This window comes from Macrosteles quadrilineatus, unplaced genomic scaffold (assembly GCF_028750875.1).
Source record: "Macrosteles quadrilineatus isolate MER2022 unplaced genomic scaffold, UCM_ALF_1.0 Scaffold_3__2_contigs__length_128488019, whole genome shotgun sequence".
Lineage (NCBI taxonomy): Eukaryota > Metazoa > Arthropoda > Insecta > Hemiptera > Cicadellidae > Macrosteles > Macrosteles quadrilineatus.
The window spans coordinates 62,449,442-62,464,350 of record NW_026542596.1 but is presented as its reverse complement, the minus strand read 5'-3'; the positions used below and the strand labels follow the sequence as shown (position 1 = coordinate 62,464,350).

At 34.3% G+C, this 14,909-nt stretch overlaps 1 non-coding gene across 1 annotated transcript; it reads left to right on the top strand.

Annotated features, from left to right (window-relative positions):
* Window positions 1–4,960: 4,960 nt before the first annotated feature.
* Window positions 4,961–5,067, top strand: LOC128991190 (U6 spliceosomal RNA). The gene has a single exon (XR_008490612.1). It is a non-coding gene; the product is annotated as a U6 spliceosomal RNA (small nuclear RNA).
* Window positions 5,068–14,909: the final 9,842 nt, after the last annotated feature.

Genomic DNA, 14,909 nt, shown 5'->3' with positions numbered 1-14,909 from the left:
CTTTGCTAAGGTCATGAAAGTCTGTTTATCAATATCATGCTTCCTCTACGTGCCAATACGGCACTGACCATTATTAGTGACATTTAAAATTTGTTTGAATACAAATCTGTTTTGGCAAACGAAAATAAAAACAATGTACGTCAATCAAACTTACGGACTTTGAGGTATGGAGGGGAGGGTCAGCTAGAAGATACTGCATACCAAAGTCGAACTTCAAAGTCTTATGTTTATCATTAGTTCATGACCTGCCAATTGCCACACCTCCATATTCTGGAGGTGAGATGACATGATGCTCATCACGTACGCACATAGAACAGTGGAACTTTGGTAATTTGAAATTGTGTTATCCAAAACTGAAGTAGAATAGTTTTAGGGGTGAAAAACCAAGAATGAGCAGTAAAAATGTGTAAGAGTGTGCATTGACATTTTTTATATACTAGGGTAGAAATCCCACCTATATGTAATTCAGTTAATTTGTGTTTTTACCAGGAAAGTTTTGGGGTAGTTTTGATTTTTTCCATTTCTTATGTATTTTGGGGTGCTGAATCCGAATCTGAGGTTTGCCAACAAAAGTTCTTGACGCAACATTGACAAAAATGAGAAAAATATGGAAAAAATTATATTTTTTGTAATATTTAGCTTATAACTAAAAAACTATCAACTTTTTGTTATTAGTCTATATTATAAAAATTAAAGAACACAAAATTTGCTACAAAATGCACCCCTAATGTGGTAATCTCCGATGAACCGTTTAGGCTCCAGAGCTATTTGAAAATTGGAACATTTTGTGTTAGTTTTTAAATTTCTCCAATTATTCTGTCAATGACATATATTCATTGTATATGCCCAGGCAAAGGTCTTATATAAATCCAAAGTGTTAAAATTGATTAATTTTGTGTTACTGAACCGTTGACTTTTTATTTAGTATACAGAAAAGTTACACGAACTGTTGCCGTTTAAATTATCCTCACTCAGAGGGTTGTAATGAGGCAGGTTCTGGCAAACGTTTCGATGCATTATTTGTGAGCATTCTAGCTTGTTCATCTGGGCAATTAAAAAAAGGTTAAAAGTAAAAAAAATTACACATAATAATAAGTGATACCAAAATCAAAACTATCAAAATTAAATAACACCAATCTATTAATCATGTAATATCTTATGCACCTGATGACGTGATATTAAGTTATACGTAAATAATAAAATGTTATGTAGGCATATACTGTTGCTAAGCATTTACATTGTGTGTAGATTTGATAGATTGTAGGTCCTAGGGTGTAGGGCATAGGCCTACATGAGAGTGGTAAGGGTTAATTGACTTAAGATAGTCAATACAAATTTTGGCTAGAAAACTAAATCCAACGTTGCCTCACTGCCCCCAACTCAAGCAGCTTTGTGGACATAACTCGCTTAGAGTTTACATTTACATTCGGGTGAATGAATGGGGGTGAAAAAATTAGTATTGGCCTATGGTAACAGTGCCAATCACTCTAAGCCATGCATCGGTCTTGAAATTTTACACAGAAAATTTTATAATGGGTGGGTGCCAATACGATTGAGGATGTACAATGGACTGTGATGCTAGAGTCTAAGTAAGTAAGAAAGTAAGTATAGTACCAAACGCACATTCCTTTATTTATTAACTTGTTAAATCTACACAAAATATAAATGCTTAGCAACAGTATATGCCTACATAACATTTTATTATTTACGTATATATCTAAATATCACGTCATCAGGTGCATACGATATTACATGATTAATAGATTGGTGTTATTTAATTTTGATAGTTTTGATTTTGGTATCACTTATAATTATGTGTAATTTTTTTAACTTTTAACCTTTTTTTAATTGCCCAGATGAACAAGCTAGAATGCTCACAAATAATGCATTGAAACGTTTGCCAGAACCTGCCTCATTACAACCCTCTGAGCGAGGATAATTTAAACGGCAACAGTTCGTGTAACTTTTCTGTACACTAAATAAAAAGTCAACGGTTCAGTAACACAAAATTAATCAATTTTAACACTTTGGATTTATATAAGACCTTTGCCTGGGCATATACAATGAATATATGTCATTGACAGAATAATTGGAGAAATTTAAAAACTAACACAAAATGTTCCAATTTTCAAATAGCTCTGGAGCCTAAACGGTTCATCGGAGATTACCACATTAGGGGTGCATTTTGTAGCAAATTTTGTGTACTTTAATTTTTATAATGTAGACTAATAACAAAAAGTTGATAGTTTTTGAGTTATAAGCTAAATATTACAAAAAATATAATTTTTCCCATATTTTTTCATTTTTGTCAATGTTGCGTCAAGAATTTTTGTTGGCAAACCTCAGAATCGGATTCAGAACCCCAAAATACATAAGAAATGGAAAAAAATCAAAACTACCCCAAAACTTCCTCGCTATGAATAAATTTAAATACAAATTTACTGGATTATATGGATTAGCTGTAACTGATTTATTATATGCAAATAGAACATTGGATGATACCATGACATGACAGGTCAAAATTATATTTTTATGATTTTTTAAATGGCAGTGAGTGGTCATTTTAGGTTTGCTTAGTTAAAAATCGATGCACACAACAAAACATAAGTAATCAACAACAGCACACTCTACTGGTTGTTCAATTAAACATCAATTTTTATTTTAAAACTCTAAAACTTTTTACATGGGAATGGAATGTCTCCTACTCCCCTTGGTATGTATAAGAAGATATTACGACTGTACACAGAATAGACTTCTCATGTAATGTAAAAATTTGAAGCAAAAAAACATGGACAAATCTGTTGACATGGTCACCAACTTTTATATCAAATGGGAAGTCTATTCTGTGTATAGTCAATGATATTACACATAAAAATAAAAGTATGGTGCTCAATGAGACAGAAAATGGGTGATGAACAAAACAGCAGAACTATTTTCCGGTTCAAAACTATTTTTGGTTTATACATCAGTCAATTTTTTGGTCGATGAGAAAAGCTCTCAACTTTACCGTAATGCCTCGGAAACAAAATATTCTCTGTCAAAGGGGGAATATTGTTTCTCATAGCCTACATCAAGTGGAGAATCCTGTGAATTTGTCTTCATATGTTTCACCTTCAATCTTGTCTCCATTTATAGTTCTTTCAGCTATCATCTGCTCATCGTTTATAATTGTGTAATGGTCGTCAGCTGGTTCGCCGGAAGACTGCCCCCAGGAAAACTACCCCCCAAGCAGGTTCCTACGTCATGTTGATGTCAGGGATCGGGGGAGGGCGGCAGTTTTTTAGTCACGGACACTCAAGTTTCGTTGTTATACTGTTCTAAACTGACCAAACAACCTAATAACTAACATTTCAAAATTCTGTATGATATTCCCCATTCCCACATGCCTTTTCTTTTATCAAATGGAATTTTGATATAGGCTAGACAGTCAAATTTATAGACTGTCAGCTCCAGCTGTGCTGCGGTTACCATAGATTCTGGCGCTCACCGCTGGGAGCGCCATGTAGTTGTGCACTACGTAACTACACGGCGCTCCCAGCAGTGTGCCCCAGAACCTATGGTAACCGCAGCACGCCTGACAGTCTATTTGATTCCTTTTGTCTATGGTTATACACACATCAAATTAATGGTCTTTATTAGTACTGTAGAATACAATGCCTCATATTTGAGCTCAGAAGAACAACTGAATTGAAAACTACAGCCATTCAAAGATTTAAGATTCCAAATTCAAGAAATCTTATTCTTAATTTTGAGAAATTGATAAAGACCGTTGTTCGTTTAAGTTTAGGTTTGGTTTGCGGCATTGGATTCACTAGTTAACACGTTTAATTGATGTGCATATCAACCTATACTTACATTTAAGATTTTCTTCTGACTCCTGGTTGGCCGTCCCCCTGAGGAGGTATAGGGCAGAGCTGAGTAGTAAAATAGATTATAATGACCAGTGCAGCTTAATTCCAAGTTTTTTGTTTTATTTTTATTACTTTTTAAAAATATCATCTGCCGCATGACTTTTTCCTACCTGAATTTGTTGGATTATGGACATCTAGTGATTCAACTTTTGATGTTGAGCAATTAAGTTGCTCAATGTCTCCTCTATTTTTATTTTTGTATTAAAATTGACAAAACTTGATAATTTATTGGCCGATTTCAACAACAGTGTGTCGGATTAGAGTAATTTGGATTTTAAAATGCCTTAAATTTGATGCTGTAAATTGTTCTGATTCAGACACTTGTTTACATATAGAATATTAATGTAAACATTTAAAATTGGCTCCATTTTTAAATTTTAAATTGAAACAAGTTGAACATTTTCTAAAATATGCCTCTTCTTCCTTAACATAAATACAAAGGTTCATAATGAATTGTTGAAAAGGTTCAAAGATAAACACTTTTGTGTACATACAACATTAATTATCCAATTTATAGGGGGTTGGGAAATGATTACTGATTTTTTTTTAACCCATTAATAATTAAAACTTAAATACTATTTCATGAATTAAATCTGTATTTGTTTTTTTTACTAAAACTATTACTACTATGAGGGTAAAAGGATTTGTGTTTCAGGTATTGAAAATAAAAAATGTTGTGTATTAAAATAATTCAAACATTTTTTGACACCGTATCGATCTCTCCGTCACTTCCAAAGCAACGTTCTGCGTACAACGACCCCGTCCTGGTAGTTTGAGTCTCCGACGCTAGGTAGCACTAGCATCAAAGTCTGTTTATAACGCGAGAACTTATGAATTTCGTTAATTGATTTTATTATTTACAAATTAGCAAACGATTATGAATTGTATACTAGACTATGAAGACCACAATAATCTAATGTTAAGTAATATAATTACACTAAAAATATTACAGTAACATAGTAAAATTTACCGCTAAAAACGCCCTCAACTCGAACGCTTGATGACAACAGATAAGCAGCATATATACCCATCCGTTTCAACACTTCTCCGTACTTGCTTCGGCAGTACATATACTAAAATTGGAACGATACAGAGAAGATTAGCATGGCCCCTGCGCAAGGATGACACGCAAAATCGTGAAGCGTTCCACATTTTTTGCTTTGATTCAGTATTTCAGTATTTTAAGACTAGTTAAACACTCTTTTTTGCTGTCATAAGGCCATAATTCTTTCTCCAAGACTACATTAATAAACTTATTTGTCCCTATAGTTTTATGATAATTTTAAACTAATGATAATAACGTAAAAAAATTTAACATTTTAAACGGTGTCAGCAATCTGACGTACTTTCTCACGTTAGCGTGTCAACAACCCGAGAGTAACTTTCATAATTTATTGGTAAAATCACAAAATTTGCAATAACTTTAAAACAGTAATTTTTACAGCAATGGGTTGGGTACCATTTCGTTTAGAGTTCAAAGGACTGTAACATAAAAAAAAATTGAATCAAAATTGTTCAAGTCGGGTTTTTAACCCGATTTCCCATGAATTTGTAGGTTGGTTATAGTAGTACGTTTTCTGTGGTTTTTAGTACGTTTTCTGTGGTTTTATGGAGAAAATTAGAGTAAAACATTTCAACCAACATCAACGCACTCAAATGACACCAACCCATACAACGACGGTTGGCGTTTGTACATTCTAACCGGCTTCCAAGTTCCAACGGGATGATAAGTTTATTGCACTGTTTAAATTCTGTGGTAAAATCGTATGTTTCTAATAGCCTACATATTTATTTGGTCAATGTGCTATTTAGTAAAACAATTGTTGATTTAAAATTGCAGCAATGAAAAAATGTTGATCAATCAATTGATTGCTAAACCAATCGTTAGCGATGAAAATATGAAGTTCAACCAACTCTAGGAGTCAATTCATTGTTTTAGTCCTTTGCTAAGGGGCTGCGGGTACAAGTACTGTACAATGTAACTATAGTATTTAACACGGAACCTCATTCGAATAACCCCCCCCCTCATTCGACTAGCCCCCCTCATATGACTAGCCCCCCCCTCATTCGACTAGCCCCCCCCCCCCACGATGCACGTAGTCAAGGAATAAACCCAATTATACGGTTGTTTTATTTTACGACGGACCAACAACACTTGTAAGTTTCTTCTCGGTATCGGTTTGGTTTAGTCCTTCACTGAATATGCAAGTCAGGCTTCTTCTATTATCAAGGTGAAGGTAAAGCCAATTTCGCATGTTTTTGCGTTTGGCGACTCATTGATTAATGATTTGGGAAGATACGTCATACTACGCAGCATGAGTATGGACACCAAAGGCATTCGTCAAACATCACTCAATCATACTTAAACACTAATTAGCATACACACCACTGAAATTAACAACATTTTTCAGCATTTGTTGTCACTTTGCACAAAGAGTTGTTCTGTAGCTATACTAATAGCCCTAGTGGGCCATTGCCGGTTTCGAAGAACAAACATTTTAGACACATCAATAGTATATTAAATATACTATTGATGTGTCTAAAATGTTTGTTCATTTATACTAGTATAATTAAACAGTATACTGACTCTTTTTCATTATATCTACACACATACTGTAAACATTTACAAAACTGTGAAAATAAAATATGTTACAAGGGTGATCGATTTCGACTAGTCATCATCAGTTATCATCAGTCATCTCCAGTTATCATCAGCCTCCATCAGGGATCTCGTTGTACCGCCATGCCGTCTAGTTGTACCCACCGGTACATGATGTGACCTATTAGGGTGACACAGATCACATGTTTATATATTGGAGGGTCGCAAAAAGTTGCACTTGTACGAAGAATGCATGATATACGTGGTCTGGTTACAGAAAATGATGAAATTGCAAGATTGACATCTCGATGACCAGAACAATGGTCAGCCTTATCACTCGTGGCCGTACCTAGGTCAAGGTCATACTGATAAGGATTTCCTTCTAGACTATTCTATGGTGCAATTAATTTTCAAGATATTTGCACAATTTGAACATGTCAGATTGCTTCTGTCCTTGAAGACTTGGAATTAAATATAGCAGTTAGCTAATAATGTTTAGCTCTGTGATAGCTAATACATAAGTATAAAACACGTGGGTCGATTTTGAGTAATACGATTTTAAATGTGTTATGGTAGCGTTATGGTAATGATAGGGTGGGGTTAAAAAAATTAAAACGTGACAGGGCTTTTTTATTTCACGATTCCAAATCAACCATTTAACCATAAACCATATGATTTTTGTGTTAGAAGAAAGATAATTTTGAAAGGAAGAGTATGTTCCAATTTTAGGGTTTCATTTTTTAGAAATTAAGTTTTAATGTAAAAAAGTCTAGCAGCAAATGCTAACAATTTAAAGTCGATTCAGTGTTGGTTTAAACAGTTGGTTTCAAACTGTAATTGGAATGTTTATGTAACAAGTTATTTATTACAAAAATATTGATCATCGGTGTTTGTCTGAATACTAAAGTATTAAAGATGTATTGGGCTACTTAATTTGGCTCTTTCTATTTTCTACTCCCAAAATCAAAGGGGTAAAATTCCGCCCCGTACAAACTTCAGAATACTTAGGTTACTTCGTCATATTAATGTCAGCTTTGCTCTGGGGGTAAAATTCCAGTGACCCTTTGCTGTTGTCCACCGAAGTCGAGGCATAAACAATGGACAAATATGTTATTGGCGGACAAGACAGAGTTTTCCCTTGGACTGACGGACTTTGCTTGATCAAGAGTTCGGCAACGTATAGTCACAGAGTACAGAAATACAGAGTACAGACACACAGAGTACAGAGTACAGACACACAGAGTACAAAATAAGGACTTACAGTTGTTTTCTCAATCCAGCCTAATTGGTTAACAATCAGAGGGGCAGCGGAATTCTACCACCGGAAATCTACCCCCCCCCCCCGTGGTCGGCTACGCTACGTATCGGAAGATTCATTGTTGTAGTTGATTTTATTAATTGGTATATGTAAATCAACGGCTCTCCGGTTAATCATTAGTTTTTAATATCTTTTACTATGTTATGTTGGGTTAGGTTACCAGTTAATAAAATCAACTATAATATATACAACTATGAATTTTAACCGACACGTAGCGTAGCCGACACAGGGGTAGATTACCGGAGGTAAAATTCCAGTGTCAGTTTTATTGGGGTTTTGACTAATTACAACTGTTAAGTAAACTGTTAAATGTGAGTTGATTGAAATAAATAATAATTTATCCATCCTAAAAGTTCGTGACTGATAGTCTACCCCCAGACGTCAAAATGACGTAGGCGTTTTTGGGGGTAGATGTCTGGGGTAGAATTCCGGCAACCCCAATCAAATTAGTCCCTGCAATGAAAGCTGTGGTTGCAAGGGTAAAAATAATGTAAAACTTTGTAAGCCCACAGTTCAATGTAAATGTACAATTTCCCTCAACTAATAACTTTAACTAATAAAATAGTTAGTAATTAAACATCAAAATAAATTTGTTGTATCTATCCTAGCTCCTAGCACAAATTTTAAATCGTGTTTGCTCCGCTCAACTGGCTTCCACCCTATCACAGCAATCGTAGTGTACACTAACATAATCGTAAAAGACTATACCTCGTTTACAATATTTAGGTGGTTTAGGGGAAGCCATCTATCCACTCCACTGGACCCCCTTGAACAAATAAAAATTAAAATAATACCTATAATAATAAGCCAAGTAAATAAAAAAATAAACCTCAACAGCTGATTAAGCATTAAATACAAAAAAGTGGCGAGGGAACTTCCCCTCTAACCGCCTAAGTATTGTGAACGAAGTATAAATAGTTGAATAACTTACTATATAAATAGCTGCTTGTTTTCATTAGCAAAATTGAAAACAAGTTGAAAGTCGTTCTGAGATGTTATCTTTACATAAGAACTATGTTTGTGTTGTAACTTAGTTTGCCTAAATAATGGTGCTATATGATGAAAAATATAGTTCATCATACGGGCAAAAAGTGTCTCTTCATTTCTCACTAATTGTCCGACCTCGGCTTCGCCTCGATTGTAAAACTTGAGCTCGGGTGGAAAAGATGTCACTTTACGCCGTAGTTATGTTAAATGGTTAAATCTATTTATATATTAATAGGCGAGCACGTTTCTTTAAAACCTTTTTCTCAGCTCGTGTTCATCGCAGTAAAATCTACGCATACTGTTAGAAAGATATTTTCCTAGAGATGTGAAGAATCCATTCATAAATTAAAAGAGGCTCAAAAATAAGCACGAAAAATAAATTTAAAAAATAACATGGGCCTCATAGGTTGCCATGCTGGTGAAGAAATAACAATGCAATATAAACAGAAAATCAAAACAAATGGAAGAAATCCAATCACATGTTTTATTTAAAGCGTGGGGTGAAAATAGAGAAGTATGTACATTACATAATTTTGGTCGAGTTTTCGACCACTGGACGACCTCTAGTGTTGTTAATTCTGTAAGTGATTTTGTAAATCAAATTTGTGAGAGTTTGACAGCTCGCAGGATGATGGGAGGTCTTGGCCCTAGGGGGTCGGGTAAATTTACCAGAAAATTATAAATAACTAAAAATGTCTTCCATTTAAAATGCATTAAGATTGAAAAACGGCTGCTTTGTTTACAGTTAACATGCGATTACAAGCATTATCATTTAACTTTTTCTACTTTTAATTCTGTTAGAGTGTGTGAATTTCGTTTACTAATCAACAAAATTTGTTGATTATTTCATGTAAAGTATTTAATAATTTAGATCAATTCTGCTTTTACTAAAGTGATCTAAAAATGAAGGAGCTGCTGTATGTAAGATCATTTTAATCCTTAGTTTGTATATAACAATAATTTGTTTAGCATTTCAGCTATTTAATGTCCCTACATGCCACTAGTATACTACTAAGTCTACAGTATTTAGTCTAAATAAAACAAAAATGTGAACAATGTAGAAACTATATGTTAAATTGAAAGTCTGTGTATTTGTAAAAATTAACATGTTTACAATGCAATCCCCTATAGAATTAGAAAGTCGACTAATGCTTACTTTAATGAGTCCTACCCAATTGAGGGGAAATCAATGCCGTTGCCTAAACTTTATAATTAACATGTGATGTAACTCCTACTTGCCATGAAATACAATTTCAAAATAGCAATTTACGTCATTTTGAAAAAAATCAGATAATCATTCGAAACTGATACGATTCTGCTGAATGACGCATCACAGAGCAATAAATGAGCTGAAAATACGTCAGTATTAGCGTATTAGGTTTTGACATTGGAAGTAAAATAAATCGATTTAGTAATGTGTTGAAAGGTAAAATAAATAGAAACTCAAATATCCTATTAAATAAATGAACAAATATTAATTTTCATCTAAAATATACAATTCGTGTGTTTTTTATTGTAAAATATTAATAGCTTAGTATAAATTAAAGAAATTGGCCGGGAGTGATCAACATACATCAAGAAATCAGCAAACTACAACCGTTTACTTATTCTCCGTTAGAATAACATGGGGATTTTACATTTAATTTTTTTTGGGATTTCTACGTAACCGATAACCGCACGAAAACAATAAATATATGGAAACCCTTGGGGCCTCCTAATCCCTCAGGTGCCACGGCTGTTTGAACGGAGTATATTTGTTTTGTAAGGTCTTTAAAATCGATTTGAAGAGAAATTGAGAAATTTTGTGTTTTTAGGAAAAAATATTAGAAACATAAATTTTTACCCCATAAACCCTCCCCCCTCCCAAAAGCCCCGTTACCATGGTCCTATCATACTGGTTCGTGAACTCATTCAAGGTTATCCGGCCTAACATCTTCAAGCCAAATTTCACCAAAATCGGATAAAAAAGTTATCACGTTCACAGACACACACACACACACACACACATAATATGTCGCCATTTTGGCGTTTTATGACTGTCAGCGAATTTCCCTATAGGAAATTCATATACCATTTTGAACGGATTGTGTTTTTGGCCTCTGGGAACATCAAAATGAAAAAGTAAATCGGTCCCGGGCCTAGGTCTTACCATGTCACCTACGGAAATAGCTACTTCCCTATAGGGAAATTCGCTGACAGTCATAACACGTCAAAATTCATAGTCACAGGTTTGCTACTCAAGCTAAAATGACTAGTGTAATTTGAATTTTGTTTGTAAATAATTCATAGAGTTCATTATAACATGCATTTAAATACTAAATCTTTAGCAAGGCCAGGCGTATTGTTAAGCTACAACATACGCAACCATAGCAACACAACATATGCTAGCAAAACCATTGCTTGTTTGTGGTTTTGTGTATTTTGCTGGTTTTTGTAATGCAACAATTGAAATACAATTGGCTTTGATGTAAATAAACGATTGAACAGTAAAGACGGATTTGCCAGCAGTCTGTAAATTTTCAAGATATTTCTGAAGATATGAGTCGGGAATAGTGAAATATTTATTCATTTATTAAAAAAAACTTTATTTTGGAAAATGAATAAACCAATTGTATTGATTAAACTATGTTTTTTAAATGTTTTGATAAGTTAGATAGTTACCAGGTTCTATTATGACCTCTAATTTAAAGTATGTTTAAAATGGGAACCAGCTTGAATCGATTTTGGTTAGGAGTGTTGTACACCAAAGTTATAATAATTACAACCACTCACCCACCCACCATGATCAATAAAGGACAAAATTATCTACTACAACACTTGGTTAAACCATAGATTATTACAAAACGCTCAAGTATTGTTGTTCTACGGGTCACCATCGAAGTTGTACACAGGCAAGGCGTGCCTTACTTGGTACACAGGTATCCAAAGAATGGACGATTTGTTGTCTAACAAAAGATCGACGTTGGAGATTACTAGTAGGGAATAACCTACTAGTCTCAGTCAGAAACAAAAATATAATACCATTCATAAAATATTTATTCATGTGACTTCACTTTTAAACCGTGCAAAGTTCAATGGAATCTTAATACTTTCTTATGAAATGGCGACCATACTAATTTAGGCATTTTAAGCCAAGTATGAATGGGGATGAGTGTAGGATGAGTGGCGCGATCTTGTTGTCTTGTTAGTGACTCCGACATATTCCTGAGACACAGCTGTTAATTAATAGCCCATACAGCTAATGGCCAAGCTAATGGCAACTAAGGGACCTACAGTTTAGTGGAATCCGAACCACATTTTTGCCTTGGTATTAACTAATTTGTCTAATTATCAGGATAGTACTGCGGATCGTCGTAGTACTCACTAGTGCGGACGTTAATCCACACCAAGGAGTATCGCATACACAGTGCATGCCTATAAATATCCACAGTTCGTGGCCTTCTAGTAGGTGGATTACAGGACGACGTCTTAGTCAACATTTCAACGTAGGATACTGAAAAGACAAGGGCTTAAACTGTCCTTACAAATAAACTTAAAAACACCAATACACATATCTGGCGTCAAAACACAGAATCAAAACAAGACCTGAACATTCCAGAAGAATAGTTGCATAATCATTGCGAAATTCAAATCGAGCAGGTTTTGCTGTGTTATCAAATTTCCAGACTAGTTCCACTTCCACTTCCGAGCCTGGACGAGTGTCCAGAGGCTGCGGAACTCCGCGACCGCACTTTCACTTCCCAGACTCGCGGGTCCTTGACCCAGAGACGCTCTGGGTACACAGGTCAGTGATGAACTGGGGTCTTGGGTATGGAAATTGGTCGTCAAGCCCAAGCCAGGTATGGGTGAGTTGCAGACAATGTCCTTGTTTACGTGTCATCCTAACTTGACCAAGCCTATCCTAACCTAACCTAGTATATCCTAACCTAACCTAACCTATCATATCATAACCTAACCTAGTATATCCTAACCTAACGTAACCTATCATATAATAACCTAACCTAACCTAGTATATCCTAACCTAACCTTACATATCTTAACCTAACTTAACCTAACATATATTAATTTAACCTATCCTAACCTAACCTAACCTAAAATATCCTAACCTAACCTAACAGAACCTACTCAATTATATCGTCAAAGAGGACTATCGGGTGGCTCCCTGGAGTAGTTGGCGCAATTCAGGAATACCCGGCTACCTGACTCAGGTCAGTTGGCACAATTATACCCGCCCTGGAAATTCTTCGTGCGCTGGGTTAACATCGTACCATTGTGTCAAATCAAATCATACACTATTTAAGTTTTATTTGAATTTGCCAACGAGTAAAAATATGCTTGTCAGCAGGTACATACTTGTACAACTCCCGATATTTACTAATTCGCCCGATATCGTCAAGACTAATCTATCTTGCACACAAGCAACTGTAAGTTCACTTGGACAGTTTTGCGATAAAGTCAGCTCAGTGTCAAGTCCGGTGAGTGGTGTTAAGACGGAAGGCAGAGGGAACTTTTACAGCACTTATTAAATACAGTACGATTTTGTATGTTGTAGCCCTTTAAATTCTGAACAAAATGGGATGACAACCATTTCTGTAAAAATTATGGTTCAAAAGTTATTGTAAATTATGTTATTTTCCCATAAAAACCCCATAATATAACGAAAAATAGGAATTTAGGGAAAATCTGGTTTTGATTTAACTTAGTATGTTATAGTCCTTAAAAGTTTGAACATTTTTTCATTTTTTTACATTTTGAATTTTAATGGGGATTTTCCCATAAAACCCTATAAAATAGCAGAAAAATCTGATTTTCTCGAAAATGGCCCGAACGATTTTCTTAAACATTTAGTATGTTATAATCCTTTAATTACTGAACAAAATGGAACAAATCCCATTTCCGTAAAAATTACGGTTCAAAAGTTATTGTAACTTATGCTATTTTCCCATAAAAACCCATATAATAAAATAAATCTGATATTTTTAGAAAAGCTGGTTTTGATCAAAATTAATATGTTATGGTCCTTATAATTCTAAATAAATAATGCAACCCCCGTTACTGTAACAATTATGGTTCAAAAGTTATTGCAACTTTTGTGATTTTTCCTACAAAATTATCATAGTTACTCTCACCGCTTACCCATGATAAAGGTTGTTGACAAGTTAAGGAGAAAGTATGTGTCAGATTGCTGATACCATTTATTTTACATTAATATAAAATTTCCCGCGATTTTGAATTTAAATACCGGTATAGAAGTCTTTGTCTTGCACAAACACAAAGAGAAAATTTTGTTTTGCAAACGAAGTTCGTTGAGCAACTAAGGAGAAAGGTATATTTATCCATCTACCTTACTGAATGATGCTTTCTGAACAAATGAGGAGAAATAATCACTATAATCACTATGATTGTGTAAACATAACGTGCAGTTCTTCCCTGGTTATATTAAATTTTTAATTTGTTTATGTATTACGTTACACGCTTCATGCTTGAATTATGTTTGAAATTTAATTTTTTTCTCCTAATAAAAAATGGCGGTTTTTAGCGGTCGCATTGAACTTCAGTTCCCAAAGTTTATGTCACAAAGTACTTTCGTGTCGTGTTGAAAATATTAATATTTTTTTGTTTACAAAAGAGTTACGATATCTATCTGTACTATATTAAGAGTAATAACGTTTGCACACAATGATTTCGAAAACGGCTCCTATGATTTCTTCTTCCAAATTGTTAGAAATATCTTAGTTTTAGGCTAAAAACAATAATCCATGCTAGGCTCTGTTCTGGGAAAATTCGTTTTTCGTTAAAAACTTCAAAAAAAAATTTAATATTTTTAACATTTTAGTCTTATGGACTGTCAAATAGCAATGGCAGTTTTACTAAAATGTAAAAAAAAATAATTGTAACATAAACGGTTTGTAACAAATCATCTACAGTACAGAAGAAAATTACAAAATACAGTACAAAGGAAAAGGAAATTCCTAAGAATGCTATTGAGCATTGATTATATAATAAATTTGGGTTGTATGATGTCTTGCCAACCAAAAGAATAATTACGACTGTTCAAAAAAGTTAAAGTTGTTTACGGCAAAACATTATACAC